Source organism: Protopterus annectens, chromosome 17.part0 (assembly GCF_019279795.1).
Source record: "Protopterus annectens isolate FY-2018-M chromosome 17.part0, PAN1.0, whole genome shotgun sequence".
NCBI lineage: Eukaryota > Metazoa > Chordata > Ceratodontiformes > Protopteridae > Protopterus > Protopterus annectens.
This window is the reverse complement of record NC_056751.1, coordinates 778292837-778314163: the sequence shown is the minus strand read 5'-3', so window position 1 is coordinate 778314163 and position 21327 is coordinate 778292837.

The window sequence follows — 21327 nt, the reverse complement described above, 5'->3', positions numbered from 1 at the left end:
GGCATTGTGTTTGGCCTTAAGGGCTGTGACTGTTTAGCACACTGACTTTGAGAACTATGTGTTGCATGTCTTATGTCTTGAGGTGGCAGTTGTTTGGGTGTCTGCTTTGGAGGCCTCTGTAGTTTTGGTAGATTTTTGATCAGTGCCTCCGAGTATGTCTTTGTGTGTTTATGTGTTTGTTTTGCAATTGTGATAGTTCTATGTGAAACTGGGTTTGTGGTGTGCGTCGTTTCCTTCTCCTCCTGTCTGGTCTTGCCAGTCCTGAGCTGAGAGAGCTCAGCCTCCAGTTTGGCTATATAGTTGCATCTCTCACATGTATTTGTGTTTTGTGGGAGAAGGAGTGGGTTGTCTGTGTACATGAGGCAATTGTAACATTGCCTCAAGATGCCCAGATTCACCAGCTGAACAGGAGAGGACGCTAGCAACTGACCCTTCGACATGCTAGAAAAAGTGAAAAAGTTTGCTGTGTAACTGAGTCAGAAGGGACCTATAGGGAAATGGGTACTCAAGGGGATTCTAGGCTAATGTAGTACTTTGTTTAGTATATAAGTACTTTACCTATATAAAAATGCTTTAGGAGCAAGTGCTGAGCTTTTGATCATATTCCTTTCCCAAGCTCGAACCGATCAGCATATACATTTAATAAGTAGAATGGCAACATGTGGCTTTATCACATTCCTTTCCCAAGCTCGAACCGATCAGCTATTCCAGATTCAGTTCTGACTGTTGCTTCTCGATCTGCATACCGATTCTTCACAAGGCAAACAAGATAACCCTGTATCTCCATTTGTTTAACACCTTGTCATAGTTTGTTATGGTTTACTCAGTGAAAGCTTTGGAGTAGTCAATAAAGCAGCAGCAAATAATTTTCAGGAACTCTCATACTTTCATAATTATTCAGCAGCTGTTGGTATTTTGATCTCTAGTGCCTCTGCCCTTGTAAAACCAGCTTTTATATCTCACAGTTTGTGTTTCATGTATTGTTGGAGTCTAGCTTGAGGGATCTTGAGCATTAACTTTTTTGAATGTGGAGAAACTGCAATTATTTGATAATTTGGACACTCTTTAGTATTTCCCTGCTTGGGACTGGAATATAAATTGACCTTTTTTGTAGTCTAATGGCCATTACTGTGTGCCAGTGCTGTGTTCTTCCAAATTTTCTGGGAAATCCAAGAAACACAGTAATCACATCAGTTTCTGGACTTTAAGCAGTTCAGCTGGAATTACTTTGCAGGCCCACTTAACTTCAGTCTCCAGAATGTCTGGCTTGGGATCAGAAGACATATTGTCAGGGAACAGAAGACGTACCATTGCAAGTATTGGTGATGGTAGCTCTTCTGTATACTCCTGCTACCTCTTCTTAATATCTTCTGCTTCTATTAGATCTCTCCTAGCTTTGTCTTTTCTCAGACCCATTTTACTCTGAAGACTCTCTTAAAACATGCGTCCTTATCTCTCCATTTAGGTGACCTAAATGCACATATTGGAACAGACAGAACTGGGTATGAGGGCTGCCTGGGTCCACATGGTGGGACAACAGGAGTAAAGAAGGCAAGCTCATTCTAAACTTCTACCTGGCAAATGGCTTAATGGTAGTCAACACATGGTTCAGCAAGAGAGACAATCACAAGATCACATACAAGAGTGACCAGTTTGCAACTCAGGTAGACCTCCTCCTAGTAAGGAAATAGCACTGGGGTAGAATCAGTAGTTGCAAAGTTATTGCCAATTAAACAGTCAGCTCACAGTATAAACCACTGTTTGCTATAATCAGCTGCAAGCGGTGGTCATAGAAGGCTGTAAGGTCAACAAAGACTAGACTGAAGACCTGGAAGTTGACTGGAGAGAAAGCATGCGAGTTCAAGGAATTACGTTGGGCTCTAGCACCCCAAGAAGAGAAGTAAATAGATGAATTTGAAGAAGAATGATAGCACCTCAAACCAGCATGTATGAGGACTACAGAAGAGATGTGCGGCCAAGCCAGCTATGGAAATACAGTACATAACGAAAGCCGGTGGTGGAATGTAGAAGTCCAGGAAGTCATCAAGAGAAAAAAGTAGTGCACAAAAAAGTGGGAGATAGAAAAGATGGAAGGAATTCTGGTTGGCTAACAAATAAGATAAGAGAAGGGTTGCAGTAGCAAAGAACAGTGAATCGGAGACACTCTACCAGCTTCTGGAAAGTGACACAATAGATGACACAAAGAAAAACTATCAGGTAGCAAAGCAAAGACAGAAAGATAAAGAAGATAGTCAGACACACTTCATAAGGGATGCCAGCAACAACCTGCTCACCAGTCCACAGGACATCAAAGGCAGATGGAAGGAGTATTTCCAGCAGCTTCTAAATGAAGAGAATCCCTCAGAAACTGTACTGCCCCAGACAGAGCCTACGATGAGAGAAGAAGATCCCACCCTAGAAGAAGTAAGATAGCACTAAGGAAAACCCAGTCAGGGAAAGCATCAAGTTTAGATGAGGTCACAGCAGATATGATCAAAATGGTGGTTGATATGGAGGAGAAATGGCCCCTTAGGGTACTCATAGCAATATGGAGAGAAAAATGTATCCCAGGTGACTGGACAATAAGCATACTAGTGCCAGTGTACAAGAACAAAAGGGACATCCAGAATTGTGGACAGCGCAGAGGGATCAAGGTACTGTCACACTGCATGAAAGTTCTGGAAAGGGTGATTGATAAACAAATATGCAAAGTAGTAGAAAGTAAGATTGGAGATGAGCAGTTCAGATTCAGATCAGGATGCTGCACAACTGACATGATATTTGCAGTGAGATGGATAGTTGAGAAGATACTAGAGATGAGGAAAGGGTACAATTTTGAATTTCTAGACTTGGAGAAAGCATATGATGAGGTCCCAAGACAGGTGATTTAGGCAGGCCTTTGGTGATTTGAAGTCCCAGACACATTGGTAAAATTATTGCAGGCTATATACAAGGACCCAATGACTCAAATATGAACAGTGTTTGGACTCTCAGTGTGGTTTCCTATGGTGTGGGTGTGCACCAGGGTTCAGCTTTGAGCCCACTGCTGTTCTTACTTGTAATGGACTACATCAGCAAACAGGTCACTGTGGACAGATCAACGGCATTGTTGTATGCATACAATGTGGCATTATAGGCTGACTCTGAGAATGACTTTCACTAAAGGATAAGGGAACATTGGTTCTGGGATGATACTGAATAATGCATAAGCCAGTTGTAATGGCAGCAAATGGGGAAATCAGAAGAAGCTGACAAGTGAGATGGAGGGGAAAATAATGGAACAACTTAACAGCTTCAAGTACCTGGGAGCATTTGTCGAAGAGTAGGTAAATGTGAATGAAGAGGTCAAAGCTAGAATCAGAGGGGTCACAGCCAACTGGCACAGAGTATCAAGGGTCATGTATGACAGAAGATGAATGACTTGATCCAGGATTGACTTGTTAGTTGTATCAAGGATCATTCCTTTTAGTAGAAAATTTAGTTACTCAAGGCCTTGGATCTGGAGAAATTTATGTAGCGGACAGGGAAGAAACATGATGAGTGTGGAAGAGTAGTGTTATGCCAGAGATAGGGGACACATGGGTGGGATATAAGCAGAAAGTGAGTTTGGGAGGATGAGTATGAGCTTTAATTGTATGGGAAGTAAGTGTGAATGGAGGAGAGTGTAGACCAAATTGAAGGTGAGTGCATTGAGATTGAGCATAATAGTTAGGTATACACTAAACCTACAGGTTAATACTCAAGAAAACAATTACACTACACCTACAGGTTAATACTCAAGAAAACAATTACACTACACCTACAGGTTAATACTCAAGAAAACAATTACACTACACCTGCATGTTAATACTCAAGAAAACAATTACACTACACCTGCAGGTTAATACTCAAGTAAACAATTACACTACACCTGCAGGTTAATACTCAAGTAAACAATTACACTACACCTGCAGGTTAATACTCAAGAAAACAATTACACTACACCTGCAGGTTAATACTCAAGAAAACAATTACACTACACCTGCAGGTTAATACTCAAGTAAACAATTACACTACACCTGCAGGTTAATACTCAAGAAAACAATTACACTACACCTGCAGGTTAATACTCAAGAAAACAATTACACTACACCTACAGGTTAATACTCAAGAAAACAATTACACTACACCTACAGGTTAATACTCAAGAAAACAATTACACTACACCTAGAGGTTAATACTCAAGTAAACAATTACACTACACCTGCAGGTTAATACTCAAGAAAACAATTACACTACACCTGCAGGTTAATACTCAAGAAAACAATTACACTACACCTACAGGTTAATACTGAAGAAAACAATTACACTACACCTGCAGGTTAATACTCAAGTAAACAATTACACTACACCTGCAGGTTAATACTCAAGAAAACAATTACACTACACCTATAGGTTAATACTTGTGAAAACAATTGGTTATCCTAATGCAGTCACTAAAGAAGCTCAGTGTGAAATTTCCAGTAACTGGGTTCTAACTTCTTTAACTTACTTTTATGGCAGGGGAGAACAAGGGATGCATTCAGCTTATTAAAGACCAGAGGACTACATGCCACATGCAAGAAAGAACTAAGCTAAAGTATGTTATATGCAGAAGGAAATACAACAGATCAAAGTCTTTGTATTATAATGGATAAACAGAATTATTACTTTACCAATGAAAGTATGCACAGTACTAACATGCTAAATATTTTTCTTACTTCCCTCAAAACTTTTGGCCCTCTTGTTTCCATTACTGCAAACCTGCTACATACCATCCACGTAATAAATGCAGGATATCTAAAAGTGCCACTTAATGTCCAAACCTGCTACATACCATCCACGTAATAAATGCAGGACATCTAAAAGTGCCACTTAATGTCCAAACCTGCTACATACCATCCACGTAATAAATGCAGGATATCTAAAAGTGCCACTTAATGTCCAAACCTGCTACATACCATCCACGTAATAAATGCAGGACATCTAAAAGTGCCACTTAATGTCCAAACCTGCTACATACCATCCACGTAATAAATGCAGGATATCTAAAAGTGCCACTTAATGTCCAAACCTGCTACATACCATCCACGTAATAAATGCAGGACATCTAAAAGTGCCACTTAATGTCCAAACCTGCTACATACCATCCACGTAATAAATGCAGGACATCTAAAAGTGTCACATAATGTCCAAACCTGCTACATACCATCCACGTAATAAATGCAGGATATCTAAAAGTGTCACGTAATGTCCAAACTTGACATATAAAGTTCAAAGAAAAAATGCCATAAATACAGTGTGTACTTCTTGGTTAAGCCTGAGCTTCGGGTAAATAATGGATTGTAGCCAATAGATGACCAGATGAAAAACCTTATGTACCATGAGTACAAAGGCAGATCAGAGTAGACCTAAAATGACCCCCGTCTGGAAGCTGTCAGACTGGCTAATACCCATCTTGCCTTGTTCCATAACGTAGTCTGCTATAGACACTTATCCATAAATATTAATAAACAGTTTGTAAAAATATACCAACTAATTCCTGGGTACAAGTGCTTTGGCTGTTAGAAGTGTGAAGACTGTTCTTGTATGGATATTATACACTTTTTTCTTCTTCATTTTAATATAGATTGTTTTTACTTTAATAACTATATTGCAATGACTTGCTCTGCTTTTGCAAGACTCTGCTCAGAGGAATCTAACACAATGGTATACAATCTGTTTATATTTTTTCTCTCTAGCATACCATGAAGTCAGGTATGGAATATCTTTAGATGAGCTCACACAGTGTTTAACATGCATAGTTAAATGTAACTCTTGAAAGATACACAGAAAATACACATTAGAAATTCTAGCCCATAAAATAAAATGAGTAGTAATTTTTTATTCTCTCCACTTTTGAAGTGGATTGTTGCCAGAACACTTTCTAAGGTTAGCAGCTACCCCTCTTGTTTCAGAACAATATATACTTGAGCAATTTTGGTCTGGAGTGGTGCTATACACCAAACAACACTAAATGTCCTAGCAGTGCAGATGAATAGTGTGTACAGTTACTGGACCTTCTCTAAAATATTCCAAGAAACAACTAGATCATAACTAAATTACTTTAAAATAAGAATTATTGCCAGCAATTAGAAAATCATAACATGTTTTTTCCAACATGGGGTAGAAGAATAAATGGAGAATGCAGATGAGTTTGGCGTTAGTGTGGCATGTTGAAAATCACTCCACTAATGTGGTAAAAACTGAGGGTAGATGAGGTAATCATGTGTTTACACAACATAACATACAAACTCAGATCAATTGTTTCCCTACAGCATTATGGGCTGGTGTCTGGGATTAAAATACTGTTAAAGGATACAAGAACAACTGTCATATATAGACCAACTCATACCCTGTCACTATACTCTGTGTTCTACAGACTGCTAAGACATGATCTGTCTCTGGCATACAAGACATCCTCTAACCCAGTACTAATACATTTACTGCACATCAGCAAGTCAAATGCCATTAGAAATACACTGTCTAGGGATCCAAACCTCTTTTGCAACATTAGCAGTATGGTTTAGAGGGACATTATTATCTCACAGAGGATACCGCTGCTCTGAGACAGACTCAACATCCACATAAAACAAAATGAATCTCTACCCATATGGAAGCACAGCTTGGATCTATGGATGGAAAACAGACAATTTACCCCATGACTGCCCCTTGCCCTCCTAGTGGACAAAGGCAGCTCCAAAATGATTTATCACATGCATGGTTCCCACCAAATTATCTATGGCATGATCCCATTTATTCTCATTAAGAATAATATATAATTATTGACCATAGGATAGGTAAGACCGATCTCTAACCCACTGGGATGGGTTAATTCAGGCACAAAAAGGGAACTGGGGTAGGGTTAGAATGGCCTATAGGGATAGCTAGCATATTACTTACCTATGAACCTATGAACTTACTGTGAACATCATAATGCAGGTGTGTGATGATGCATCCATTGCTGTAAATAAAATAATAGCAGTCCGACAGTTTTGGACTCTGCACAGAGCAGGCATTACTATCCATGACTGACACTTGCTTTAGATACAGGAACATCTCACTCTTGCTCTGTGAGGACTCAGACTCCTGTATTAGTAGACGATGTGTTTATGATTCATAGATTGATTGATATTCCACGGTCACTGAGTCTTATGGCTATCTATGCCTTGCCAGTACCCTCGATCATGCTGCACCTCCTTTCTTAAGGAGGGGTGTACTAGTCAGTCCCAGAGTAAGTCTGTGAAAACCCACCCTGTTATCTAGTTATGTTTAAAGTGAGTCACACTGCTTAATATGCAAGAGAAGTTTGTTCCAGAGATTCGGGACTGTAGCTTGGTATAATTGTATGTTATTTATCTGTTAGTGAAGATTTAAGTCCCTGGTTCTGGTGCTGGTTGATCCATTAGCTATACCGATAGAAATGCTCTCTAACAGTATAGTAAATGACACAGAGATCTCCCCTAAAGAGTTTATAAGACTGAATAAAGAGATACAACTTGCAGCCTCTTTTGATAGCTCAGGGTCTTTAGGCCTATGATCTTTTTGGTTAGGAATCTTTGGGGTCTTTCTAGTTGTTTGCTATATTTAGTAAGGTACATCCCATAATACTGAGTATAAGGGAGTGATTACCTGTTTAGACCTACATGATATTCTTTTGGCAATTGGCTGTACTAAATAAAATGATTTTCTGAAATCTCTTGTTATGTGATGGTCAAAAGAGAGTGAATTATCAACCCAGGTTCCTAGGTTCCTGACTACATTTTCATTTTGTAGTGATGTGTTATCTACACTGAGTTACGAAGGATAGATTGTCTACCAAAAAAGGTTGATGTTATACTTTTTTGCATTTACTTTGAGCTCATTTTTGGTACACTAAGTGTTTGTTAGGGAGAATTCACTCGGCGGGGGGGGGGGGTGTCTGAGGATGACTTATCAACAACCTCCAGTTTACAGTCATCTGTAAACTTTATTAGCCAGATGTCCTGGCTCTCTGCTTGGATACCTGAGAAGTAAAGGCCAACAAGAGAGGTCTCAGCACTTAACCTTGAGGAACACTGCTGGTCATATTTAAACTTTTTGCTGAGACACCTGCAACTTGCACTGTGTGTGTGCTGTCTTTCAGCCAGTTTGTTATCCATCCTACCACATATGGGTCAATTTTTAAAGCTTGAAGCTCCTGTATAATGCCAGCATGGCGAATGGTGTTGAAGGCATGCCTTATGAATCACATTGCTACCATATATAGCCTTCAGAACCTTTTCAAAGAAGTTTACCAGATTCAGTGGACAGGATCTAGCCTTCACAAACCCAACCTGTTACGGGTCAAGTATAATATGATTCTTGATATCACAGTTTATCAGGACAGTTCTAATTCATTCCATGGCTTTGCAGATGTGGCTTGTAGAACTAAATGGTCTGCAATTATTTGATTCGGTTATGGAAGGGTATTACCTCTGCAGTGCACAACTCATGAGGGTTGAAACTGGTAGCTAAAGTTAGTTTACACAGTTTAAGGAGTGTGGCTTCAAGGGCAATTAAGCAACCAGGTATATCATCAGGTCTCATGCAGGAATTTCTTTTTGGTCTTGGTTAGCACCTACAGGCCATGATCTTTAGAAATAATTGGAGTAAGGGATTGAGGTATTTCCTAACTTTGGAAAGAAGTCTTGTGGGTGAAGTTAGCACTAAATTTGTGTGCATGGATGGTAGCAAGGTCCCTTGGGTCAGAATAAGACATGTAAATTTGGATGGATCTATATCAGCATTTCGAAAATGTAATAGTTCGAATCACAAAATATCGAACTGAAATGTTCGAACCATTACATTTTTGAATGCTGATATAAAAAAACAAAAAAACAAAAACTAAAGGGTGTAGGCATGGGAGCAATCCCCCCACACCCCCCAGTACTTAAATATACCAACTCTGAGACCGCACTACATTGTAGTAAACAGAAATCTCCCCTTACGGAGATTTCCGTTTACCTGTTTGATGTTCTGCACTTTCAGCATTCTCGCGTCGACAATATCGCATTCGATATTGTCAACATTCGAGATGCTGATAGGAACCCATTTTGGATAAGTTAAGAGCAATACAGGGTATTGTTTCTTAGTTTTGTAGCATAGCTAAAAGGATTTATAATTACGTTTGGTTTCAAAGGCCAGCCTTAATTCATGAGTTCCTTTAGCGGACCTGATAATATTTTCCTTTTTCTTTTTGCAATGCTTTCGATATTTTCCTTGAGAAGAGGGATTTTAGATGTGCTATATAATTTAAAGAGTTTCTTTCTTTTCTTGGAGAGTTTATTTGTGGTAGTTGATCATCAGAGTGGTTTATGTTTAATTTCCCATGATGCATTGTTCTTGTATGGACTGCTAGCTCTATGCAGTTTTCTAAATGGGTTTAGAATTCCTTAGTCAAGCTTGCTGTTGTATCGAGGTTGGGGTGGTGCAATTAAAGTGAATTTTGATATTTTGTCATAGAGTGGGTTGTGTTTCCCCCATTAATAGTCCTTAATTTCAGTGGAATTGACTGTAGGGCATTTTGGGAGGTTAAAAAAGAAGGTCTCAAGTTTGTGGTCAGACTTCGCTGAGGAAGGAGATATCAGATTGGTAGTGCAAGAGTCGGCCATATTTGTAAGAATCAGATCAAGAATGCTGTATCTTATAACAGGTTTTTTGCAAACTGCTCAAGGGGAATTTTTGTTTAGAAATTCTAGGACTTGTTTCACTTATGTTACATTAGAAGTATAGGTTTGTCATTTTATTGATGTATAAAGGCATCCAAAAGAATGTAATTTTCGCTTACAGGGTGATGGTTTAGACCACTGAAGACTCTTTCATGGTTATTAGGAATGAAGAAGATGTGTTCTATAACAAGCTATTAATTAATAATTAATCCCATCTAGAAAATAATTCAATGAGTTCAGTTTGTGGGTCCCTGGGGATCTGCCCAGAGGCAATATGTTCCTTTATGAATATTACTTCTCCACCAGAGTTGCCACTTAGTGTGAAGACATAATGCAAATCCCAGGTATTGAGGGAGTGTGCACTTTATATATAAACACTTCAGTCCAAATAAAAGTAATTATTTATTGTACATCAAATTCAAACCAGTTTTGGCTAACCAGCCTTCATCAGTGAATAACATTATTCACTGATGAAGGCTGGTTAGCCGAAACCGGTTTGAATTTGATGTACAATAAATAATTACTTTTATTTGGACTGAAGTGTTTATATATTGCGACTGCTGGCCGTTGGTGTATCACTTCGTAATGGTTTGGCCGAGCATACCGTACCTGCAAATCATTTCGTTTTTACTCTTTATATTTAAAACAGGCCTCAAAAACTACTTAAACATGGATGTTTGACTGATGTAAGACTGCCTCAAGATTACTATTTAGTAGTCTGGCATTGAGGACAGGCATCTAATATGATCCAGATTTGGGATGATTTGAAAGCATCTCTCATAGTATCTCACCAATAATTCCTCACTCTGCATCATACACGCCATTAGCCTCTCAACTCCTTAGCTTATTTTCACTCCACACTCACGCTCTTTAGGTGTGCTCATATAAGCAGCAGTTATAACAGACTATTTAACAGGCTTCTTCAGTTAATTTCATACATGGTTACATTTGCTAACTGTCCCATATCAGTGTCTGCTGTTTCCTTGCCTGGTACAACTAGGTCATATTTTTGGTCAGTGTGACAGCTCACGAATTGCTTACTGTCAGTATAGAGTTTTGGTGAGGTCAGTTGTTTCACAGATATGAGCCATTTTATACAACCCCTCCACCACGAAAAAAAAAGGTGCTACTGTTCCATTTTATTATTGTCTGTTTTTTGTTAACTAGTTGGGTGAACTAATAAAGGATGCTTTTCAGCTACTACATGGGTCATGAGGCAGTCACAACAATAACACAAACAATTTAATACAGTGCACACTAACATTAGATATGGGAAAAATAGAAAAGAAATGGCATACGGTGACAGAGTTCTTAGTACAAACATGAGGCAAGCATATTACGTGTACAACATCTGACCTATTTACATGTCATTTGCACTACGTTTTCACATGCTAATCTGAAATCTCTGAAGGACCTTCTTCCTTGATGGTGTCAGTTTCAGAAAACTGGACGACAAGTCCATTAAGGTTTAAGGACTCATGAATGTGTTTTTAAAATTGAAAAAAAGCCTCACTTGTAGCAGTTGTTATTTTCCTTGCAAAGTAAGGTATGTATGCTTATGAAATGCTAGGACAGAAAACTATTTAAATTGCAGAAAAGCTATACCTAAACAGGACAGCAATCCTCATTTGTAATGCCTTTAAACATGCATTCCAGTCAAGTCCATTAAACAAAGCATCTCTCAAGTTGAATGCCCTGGTGGGTTATGGGGGCAGGGAGATGAAAGGAGAGAGTATAAGAGTTTGTGGTTTACAAATCTCTGAAGATTTTTTATTTAGAATTTAGGAAGTTACATTTGTATGAGAAAAGAGAATGCCCTAAATCTGTGGAGATTAGACTAAAATTAAGGATTCTAGGATTGCAAGAACCTCCATATAATGACCACATAAATAAATAAATAAATAAATAAATAAATAAATAAATATGTTGCAGAAAACTACGTTTGGGAAACAATATTGTATTGTTCATGTATGACTTAAAGATCATTTGCAGAATGACCACACTGTGCATAAATATTAGCAAATATATCCAGATTAACCAAACAGAAAAATGAAAGAATTATTACAATCTAGCAAAATACAGTGCAGAGTTATTAAAGAGTGTACAAAGTGCTATGACATGTAAAATACATAATTATAATTCTGGGCAATAAATTTGGAATGTAGTGATTGCTGACTTGATTGGAGAAATTGTACATTTATTTATTGTATACATATATATATATATATATATATATAATATATATATATATATATATATATATATATATATATATATATATATTTACCAGGGTAGTGCACTGAACGATATTAACCTATTTCAGACTCAGCCTGTGTAAAATACAAAACATTTCACAAAAAAAAAAAAAAATGCAGAAATGTAAGCAAAAACAGTAGTTCAGACTAATTACATAGAAAAAAAAAACTGTATACATATTCCGGTGAGAAGGCACAGTGCAATATACATTTAAGCAGAGTATGATATACAATATATACATTAGTTTATAAAGTGTGTCAATCTTCACATAACTATTCTAGTGATAAAATGTTTCTTTTTTTTCTGGCTACTATCTGGTGGGCTTTACTAAAGACATGAGCACACCCGTGACTTGCTGGATAACGTAGCTGCAATGAGTTCTTTCATCTAAGCTTCTCATATACCATCTGGTACATGTCCTTCACCTGTGTGGCAGAATTTGATGAATGAAGAGACGGTATGCAGGGGACACATTTGTTGTTTCCACACCCAAACCTATGTTTGTATTATGTTTGTATTTATTTTTATGTTTTGCCAATGAAAGACTTATAGAACAACAAATCTCACAACTGCTAACCACTGGTAAGAGACCTTAAATGTTAAATTTCTCCCTCCTAGCAATCTTTCATCCTGTTGTACTGAGTGAAGGCAACTATGTATTAATCAAATTGTCTTTGAAGTCAGCGTTTGATGTGCAGTATGGGAAACTCATTGCTGACCCGTTTGGTAGCTTCTCTCTCTTTCTTTTTGGAGTAGGACTATTTGTCTTTGAACTTTTGCTTCACTGATAAATAGCATTACCATACCATTTGTTAATTTGTATCTTTAAACAGGCATAATGTTTTATACATTAAGGACAAGAAAAAACATTGCAGTCTTTTTAAATGTAGTTCTACTTGCTTCTGGGCTGACTTCAAAGTTATCTTCCAGATGGAGGAAGGCAACTCCAGCATTTGTTATTTTGGATTTCCTGTAGCAATTATTACCAATGCCACTGTAAATACTGCTGGGACACAACTGGCTGGAACACACCTGGCCACACACATGCGAGCACACACAAACACAAGCACACACACACACACACACACACACACACACACACACACACACACACACACACACACATACCACTCTACCTCCATACACGTTACATTCAGCATTTGGGGTTTCCAATTAGTTTCCATTTTCAAATACCTTGCCTTTTTTGCTGCTGTGTATTTGTGCATTTTATCCTACAAAGTATTTTGAAATTTAATGGAAGAAATCTTGCTGGGTGAAGACTTTTTATATCCATTTTTGTTTTATTGCTTTGACACAATTTTGTTAATCAGACAGTGCCATTGAGACCATCTGGAGCATTTCTCCCCAGGCCTCCGCTGAAAAATGGCTTTGTTCCAAGTCGGACTTTCCCAGTTAACAAATGTTAAATAAAAAAAAAAAATAAATCTCTGTTTTCTTAAGTGACTCGTTTAGTGCACACATTGCTCACGTGGGTTTAAATTAGCTGTAATGCATAACCTAGGTATGCCTTGGAATTTACCCATGGTGATATTATGTTTGCTTTAAAGGAGATTTAATCCATGCATAACACAGATGTATATAAGTTATATATTACAGAAATTATACTCTGTTTTAAAGTTGGATTATTTTAAAAAAATTTTCACAATTTAGTATTTTTGTTTTTTTTCTCTTGAGGATTTTTATTTCTGGCTAAATACTCAGTTTGCGAATTACAAGGTTCAGGGCGTAGCCTAGTATGTGTATGTAGCAACATATAAGTGCTAGGCTGTATGAGTGCATTTGTTTATAGTTCTATGGTACACAACCACAAGCACTGGAACTACTGTAAAGTCATGCCTAAAACATATAAGGGTTGGGTCAGACTTCCTTCGACAGGTTCCTGAGGAGAGTGTAATGTCATCTGGTAGAAGGAGTTGGTTCAGACTTCCTTGGACAGGTTCCTGAGGAGAGTGTAATGCCATCTGGTAGAAGGAGTTGGTTCAGACTTCCTTGGACAGGTTCCTGAGGAGAGTGTAATGTCATCTGGTGGAAGGAGTTGGCTCAGACATCCTTGGACAGGTTCCTGAGGAGAGTGTAATGTCATCTGGTAGAAGGAGTTGGTTCAGACTTCCTTGGACAGGTTCCTGAGGAGAGTGTAATGTCATCTGGTAGAAGGAGTTGGTTCAGACTTCCTTGGACAGGTTCCTGAGGAGAGTGTAATGTCATCTGGTAGAAGGAGTTGGTTCAGACTTCCTTGTGCAGGTTCCTGAGGAGAGTGTAATGTCATCTGGTAGAAGGAGTTGGTTCAGACTTCCTTGGACAGGTTCCTGAGGAGAGTGTAATGTCATCTGGTAGAAGGAGTTGGTTCAGACTTCTTTGGACAGGTTCCTGAGGAGAGTGTAATGTCATCTGGTAGAAGGAGTTGGTTCAGACTTCCTTGGACAGGTTCCTGAGGAGAGTGTAATGTCATCTGGTAGAAGGAGTTGGTTCAGACTTCCTTGGACAGGTTCCTGAGGAGAGTGTAATGTCATCTGGTAGAAGGAGTTGGTTCAGACTTCCTTGGACAGGTTCCTGAGGAGAGTGTAATGTCATCTGGTAGAAGGAGTTGGTTCAGACTTCCTTGGACAGGTTCCTGAGGAGAGTGTAATGTCATCCGGTAGAAGGAGTTGGTTCAGACTTCCTTGGACAGGTTCCTGAGGAGAGTGTAATGTCATCTGGTAGAAGGAGTTGGTTCAGACTTCCTTGGACAGGTTCCTGAGGAGAGTGTAATGTCATCTGGTAGAAGGAGTTGGTTCAGACTTCCTTGGACAGGTTCCTGAGGAGAGTGTAATGTCATCTGGTAGAAGGAGTTGGTTCAGACTTCCTTGGACAGGTTCCTGAGGAGAGTGTAATGTCATCTGGTAGAAGGAGTTGGTTCAGACTTCCTTGGACAGTTTCCTTAGGAGAGTGTAATGTCATCTGGTAGAAGGAGTTGGTTCAGACTTCCTTGGACAGGTTCCTGAGGAGAGTGTAATGTCATCTGGTAGAAGGAGTTGGTTCAGACTTCCTTGGACAGGTTCCTGAGGAGAGTGTAATGTCATCTGGTAGAAGGAGTTGGTTCAGACTTCCTTGGACAGGTTCCTGAGGAGAGTGTAATGTCATCTGGTAGAAGGAGTTGGTTCAGACTTCCTTGGACAGGTTCCTGAGGAGAGTGTAATGTCATCTGGTAGAAGGAGTTGGTTCAGACTTCCTTGGACAGGTTCCTGAGGAGAGTGTAATGTCATCTGGTAGAAGGAGTTGGTTCAGACTTCCTTGTACAGGTTCCTGAGGAGAGTGTAATGTCATCTGGTAGAAGGAGTTGGTTCAGACTTCCTTGGACAGGTTCCTGAGGAGAGTGTAATGTCATCTGGTAGAAGGAGTTGGTTCAGACTTCCTTGGACAGGTTCCTGAGGAGAGTGTAATGTCATCTGGTAGAAGGAGTTGGTTCAGACTTCCTTGGACAGGTTCCTGAGGAGAGTGTAATGTCATCTGGTAGAAGGAGTTGGTTCAGACTTCCTTGGACAGGTTCCTGGGGAGAGTGTAATGTCATCTGGTAGAAGGAGTTGGTTCAGACTTCCTTGGACAGGTTCCTGAGGAGAGTGTAATGTCATCTGGTAGAACGAGTTGGTTCAGACTTCCTTGGACAGGTTCCTGAGGAGATTGTAATGTCATCTGGTAGAAGGAGTTGGTTCAGACTTCCTTGGACAGTTTCCTGAGGAGAGTGTAATGTCATCTGGTAGAAGGAGTTGGTTCAGACTTCCTTGGACAGGTTCCTGAGGAGAGTGTAATGTCATCTGGTAGAAGGAGTTGGTTCAGACTTCCTTGGACAGGTTCCTGAGGAGAGTGTAATGTCATCTGGTAGAAGGAGTTGGTTCAGACTTCCTTGGACAGGTTCCTGAGGAGAGTGTAATGTCATCTGGTGGAAGGAGTTGGCTCAGACATCCTTGGACAGGTTCCTGAGGAGAGTGTAATGTCATCTGGTAGAAGGAGTTGGTTCAGACTTCCTTGGACAGGTTCCTGAGGAGAGTGTAATGTCATCTGGTAGAAGGAGTTGGTTCAGACTTCCTTGGACAGGTTCCTGAGGAGAGTGTAATGTCATCTGGTAGAAGGAGTTGGTTCAGACTTCCTTGGACAGGTTCCTGAGGAGAGTGTAATGTAATCTGGTAGAAGGTGTTGGTTCAGTCTTCCTTGTACAGGTTCCTGAGGAGAGTGTAATGTCATCTGGTAGAAGGAGTTGGTTCAGACTTCCTTGTGCAGGTTCCTGAGGAGAGTGTAATGTCATCTGGTAGAAGGAGTTGGTTCAGACTTCCTTGGACAGGTTCCTGAGGAGAGTGTAATGTCATCTGGTAGAAGGAGTTGGTTCAGACGTCCTTGGACAGGTTCCTGAGGAGAGTGTAATGTCATCTGGTAGAAGGAGTTGGTTCAGACTTCCTTGGACAGGTTCCTGAGGAGAATGTAATGTCATCTGGTAGAAGGAGTTGGTTCAGACTTCCTTGGACAGGTTCCTGAGGAGAGTGTAATGTCATCTGGTAGAAGGAGTTGGTTCAGACTTCCTTGGACAGGTTCCTGAGGAGAGTGTAATGTCATCTAGTAGAAGGAGTTGGTTCAGACTTCCTTGGACAGGATCCTGAGGAGAGTGTAATGTCATCTGGTAGAAGGAGTTGGTTAAGACTTCCTTGTACAGGTTCCTGAGGAGAGTGTAATGTCATCTGGTAGAAGGAGTTGGTTCAGACTTCCTTGGACAGGTTCCTGAGGAGAGTGTAATGTCATCTGGTAGAAGGAGTTGGTTCAAACTTCCTTGGACAGGTTCCTGAGGAGAGTGTAATGTCATCTGGTAGAAGGAGTTGGTTCAGACTTCCTTGGACAGGTTCCTGAGGAGAGTGTAATGTCATCTGGTAGAAGGAGTTGGTTCAGACTTCCTTGGACAGGATCCTGAGGAGAGTGTAATGTCATCTGGTAGAAGGAGTTGGTTAAGTCTTCCTTGTACAGGTTCCTGAGGAGAGTGTAATGTCATCTGGTAGAAGGAGTTGGTTCAGACTTCCTTGGACAGGTTCCTGAGGAGAGTGTAATGTCATCTGGTAGAAGGAGTTGGTTCAGACTTCCTTGGACAGGTTCCTGAGGAGAGTGTAATGTCATCTGGTAGAAGGAGTTGGTTCAGACTTCCTTGGACAGGTTCCTGAGGAGAGTGTAATGTCATCTGGTAGAAGGAGTTGGTTCAGACTTCCTTGGACAGGTTCCTGAGGAGAGTGTAATGTCATCTGGTAGAAGGAGTTGGTTCAGACTTCCTTGGACAGGTTCCTGAGGAGAGTGTAATGTCATCTGGTAGAAGGAGTTGGTTCAGACTTCCTTGGACAGTTTCCTTAGGAGAGTGTAATGTCATCTGGTAGAAGGAGTTGGTTCAGACTTCCTTGGACAGGTTCCTGAGGAGAGTGTAATCTCATCTGGTAGAAAGAGTTGGTTCAGACTTCCTTGGACAGGTTCCTGTGGAGAGTGTAATGTCATCTGGTAGAAGGAGTTGGTTCAGACTTCCTTGGACAGGTTCCTGAGGAGAGTGTAATGTCATCTGGTAGAAGGAGTTGGTTCAGGCTTCCTTGGACAGGTTCCTGAGGAGAGTGTAATGTCATCTGGTAGAAGGAGTTGGTTCAGACTTCCTTGGACAGGTTCCTGAGGAGAGTGTAATGTCATCTGGTAGAAGGAGTTGGTTCAGACTTCCTTGTACAGGTTCCTGAGGAGAGTGTAATGTCATCTGGTAAAAGGAGTTGGTTCAGACTTCCTTGGACAGGTTCCTGAGGAGAGTGTAATGTCATCTGGTAGAAGGAGTTGGTTCAGTCTTCCTTGGACAGTTTCCTGAGGAGAGTGTAATGTCATCTGGTAGAAGGAGTTGGTTCAGACTTCCTTGGACAGGTTCCTGAGGAGAGTGTAATGTCATCTGGAAGAAGGAGTTGGGTCAAATTTCCAGGAGTGGTACGGAGAGTTTTGAGTTCAGAAGTGATGCAGATGTTTTTCTCAGGCTTCTACAGTCTTGTGAATATAAGGAAGAATAACTCATGTAAATTGCAGAGAAGTTGGGTAAACAGCTAGGCAGCACTGTTAGTGTCTGAAGAGGAATGTATAGGGGACCAGGTGAGAGAGGATAGATATGTTTTAGCTTGTTAATGTTTACTTGATATTTATGGTAGAAGGTAATGAGTTTTGGAGGGGACTTTTTGCAATTTGGGTAGATGTTTCTAGGACAGTGATCACTTAGGCTGGCAGGGTGGATAGAGATATAGGAAATAAGTGAGGAGTAATGTGTGACTATTAGATCAAGCAGTGAATGATGTGATGAGGAACGAGTGGGTCTGATGGATTCAGAGACAAGATGTGTCGGAGTAATTACATTAAGAAGTTTACATATGCAGGTTTGTGAGGGCCCAAGGGAGTTGTGGTTAAAGTCATTAAGAAGAATAAAATTTTGGATGTTCTGAGCAGAGAATTTTAAGTTATTAAGCTTTTATAATGAAACAAGAGAAGGTAGACATGCAACAGCTAAAATAAATGTAGTGTATCTGTCTTAGTAATTAGTTTGGAAGAGAATCTGAGGAGGTATTACTTTGAGCAAGGAGTTGCATGTTGATGTCTGACTTGAAAAGATAGAGAGTACCTGTTCTTTGGCTTAATCCTGGCCTGGCATCAAGAAAGAAACCATAGCCTGGTTAAGTGATCCCAGCCTGGGAAGAAGTGGTGTATGAAGGGATCTAGTGGTTAAGTAATCCCAGTCCAGAAAGAAATTATGTATAAAGGGATCTAGTGGTTAAGTAAATCCAGCCTGGGAAGAAGTTGTGTACAAAGGGAGCTAGTGGTTGAGTAATCCCAACCTGGGAAGAAGTGGTGTATGAAGGGATCTAATGGTTAAGCAATCCCAGGCTGGGAAGAAGTGTTATATGAAGGGATCTAGTGGTTAAATAATTCCGGCCTGGGAAGAAGTGGTGTATGAAGGGATCTAGTGGTTAAGTAATCCCAGCCAGGGAAGAAGTGATGTATGAAGGGATCTAGTGGTTAAATAACCCCAGCCTGGGAAGAAGTGGTGTACAAAGGGAGCTAGTGGTTAAGTAATCCCAGCCTGGGAAGAAGTGGTGTAAGAAGCGATCTAGTAGTTAAGTAATCCCAGTCTGGAAAGAAGTGGTGTATGAAGGGATCTAGTGGTTAAGTAATCCCAGCCTGGGAAGAAGTGGTGTATGAAGGGATCTAGTGGTTAAATAATCCCAGCCTGGAAATAAGTGGTGTATGAAGGGATCTAGTGGTTAAGTAATCCCAGCCTTGGAAGAAGTGGTGTATGAAGGGATCTAGTGGTTAAGTAATCCCAGTCCAGAAAGAAATGATGTATAAAGTGATCTCATGGTTAAGTAACCCCAGCCTGGGAAGAAGTGGTGTACAAAGGGAGCTAGTGGTTAAGTAATCCCAGCCTGGGAAGAAGTGGTGTATGAAGGGATCTAATGGTTAAGTAATCCCAGCCTGAGAAGAAGTGTTATATGAAGGGATCTAGTGGTTAAATAATTCCAGACTGGGAAGAAGTGGTGTATGAAGGGATCTAGTGGTTAAGTAATCCCAGCCTGAGAAGAAGTGGTGTATGAAGGGATCTAGTGGTTAAGTAATCCCAGCCTGGGAAGAAATGGTGTGTGAAGGGATCTAGTGGTTAAATGATCCCAGCCTGGGAAGAAGTGGTGTATGAAGGGATCTAGTGGTTAAGTAATCCCAGTCCAGGAATAAATGGTGTATGAAGGGATCTAGTGGTTAAATAATCCCAGCCTGGGAAGAAGTGGTGTATGAAGGGATACTGGGGTTTAGCCAGGATTCTGTGTTACAAATGATTTGGGGATTGTGAAGAGAGATTAGAGTTTAGCTTGTCTATTTTATTTTGAATGCTTTGTGCATTAATAAGAAAACAGGACAAGGTGTTTGGGCCTGGATTTCACTCGATGTTACCACATAACAGTAAGAGGAAGAGTTTGAGTGTGAACTTTATGAGGAATTTATGAAGTTTTATGAGGCATTTTAATGGTAGATGGGTGCCAGTTGTAGTGGTAGAATTGTGTGTGTGTGTGTGTGTGTGTGTGTGTGTGTGTGTGTGTGTGTGTGTGTGTGTGTGTAGAATGGGATGAGGAGTCTGTAGAACAGCAGTGGAGAGAAGGAGTGTAGAGGTATTTGTAGTAGTAGTGGGGGGTAGATTGAAGAAGTTGTAGGGAGTATAATGGCTTTAGGGTAAATGGTGTTGAAATGTACTTGTTTCAGGTGAAAAGGTTTGAGAAAGGTGTGTGCTTGGATGAGATGGACAGTAGTAAGAAGCAGAATGTGAGGAAAGACATTTTATTTGATATTTTTTCAACAATACATGAAATAGTATATGGAATTTCAGTATGTTGTTCCTGTTAGGGATGAAAGTGGGATATATGTCTTTAAGTGGGAGGAAGTGTATAAGGAACTGGGTGAAATGGTTTATCTCTTCAGTTTTAAGCCAAGTACAGCATTCCCAGTAGGACAGCAAAACTGGCTTATGAATTCCAAAGAAGTAAAATAAATTCACTGGAAATAAAAGCACTTCAATGACATGCTGATACCCACATATACAATCACATGCTGATACCCACATATAACAATATAACAAGTACTAAAGGCTTTTATCAATGAATTCATGTTGCGTGACATATATTATACAATGTCAAGATCAAATGATCACTCCTCCCTTCATAAAATATAGAGTGCAATAAATAACCTGCAAAAGCTGAATAAAAACAATTCAGTCTTGCCGTGTTGTTTCAAGGCAACTTCAGTGAGCATACATAACTCTTTAAAATGTTTCTTAGAGTTAAAATTTTACTGCCAAAACTGAGAATCCCTGTGATTTAAAAGCGTATAACATTAATTCCTGGAGACATGTCTGCATACTTCAGTTATATTGTGTAAACTCAGTGTATCCAGTGACATCTCCACTATGTTTATGTTGAATAATATACACTATCCTCTACAATTTAAAGAAGTGACAGAAATATCTGCACGAGTTCATTAATTCACTGTTTGTTTTATGAATGCAGTAGAGACCATGTGATGGCAGTGTCATCTGATCTAAGTCATGTGACCTGACTGTATTGATAAAACCTTTCATCTGGTCCTCCACCTGCATTAAACTGTTTGATGAGGTAGCAGAGCATAAAAGCTTATGGTTTTATCTTCATTATTTTAAAAGGAAGGTTGTGCATATTTATTAAAATACATTGTAATGTTATCTATTCTAGAAATTCATAGCTCTAGATGTTGGTTAGAGCAGATG